The sequence below is a fragment of the Octopus bimaculoides genome, chromosome 16, assembly GCF_001194135.2.
Source record: "Octopus bimaculoides isolate UCB-OBI-ISO-001 chromosome 16, ASM119413v2, whole genome shotgun sequence".
Lineage (NCBI taxonomy): Eukaryota > Metazoa > Mollusca > Cephalopoda > Octopoda > Octopodidae > Octopus > Octopus bimaculoides.
The window spans coordinates 36,398,436-36,399,617 of NC_068996.1; positions in this window are offsets into that span (position 1 = coordinate 36,398,436).

The window sequence follows — 1,182 nt, forward strand, 5'->3', positions numbered from 1 at the left end:
AATGGTGGCAGCTGATGAAGGATATGTTCTCTATGTGGCCTGCTTGTTTGTTGTACCTTGTTTATCATTTTGTCTATGTTTTTTTGCAACGTCATGTACCCAGATATGTATCTATATGTACATGTAGATGAAGGTATGTACATACATGTACATATATATACATATACTCATATATTGTTTGTATTACACGATCGAACGCACGCGTTATCTTTACACAGTAAGTTTTGAACTATTTTTCTAACGCGACTCTCTCTATCTCTATATCTATCTTCTCCTCTCATTCTTCCCTCTACTGTTCTTCGCCTCTCCCTGTCTGTTCTACGCCTCTCCCTGTCACTACTATCTCTCTCGCTCTCTATCTCTCGTTGCTCGTCCTTTGCCTCTCACCATCACTACTACTATCTCTCTCCTTCTCTACCTCTCGTTGCTCACTTACATTCTACTTCCTCCCCTTCTCCCTCTGCTACTCTTTCCCCCTACCACTCGCTGGTCACGTGTGTCCAGTTGCCATTTCTTCTCTGTCTTCGACTCCCCAAGCTTCGCACGCACTTTTTCGCCTCTCCAGTTTGTGCTTCACAGCGTTCAATACACACACACTTCTCCACGTCTGGCTGTACAGCCTTTTTGTTTGTTTATTTCACCGTTTCATTTTCCTGTCTTGTTTTCCGTCCGCCACAACCCTCCACTACTGGCACAACCACCATCACCACCACCACCACCACCACCACCATTACCATCATCAGCATCATCATGAAAAATATTATTTTTAAGATCTATTATTTCTACATTCATTTGCAATATATCATATTTAAAAAAAAAGAAACTATTAATTTTCATTCTGCATTTAATCTGCAGGATCACACTCAAATATGATATTACTGCAGTTGCTGCTGCTGCTTCTACTGCTGGTGCAACTGCTACTGCTGCTGCTACAACCAATTCACCACCTCCTCCTCCTCCTCCTCCTACTACTACTACTACTACTACTACTACTACTACTACTACTACTACTACTACTTTCATTTGAGATGTGTGTGTGGTAAGAAGCTTGCATCCCAGCCACATGGTTCCGAGTTCAATCCCACTGCGTGGCACCTTGGTCAAGTGTCTTCTACCATAGCCTCGGGCTGACCAAAGCCTTTGGAGTGGATTTGGTAGACAGAAACTAAATGAAGCCCATCA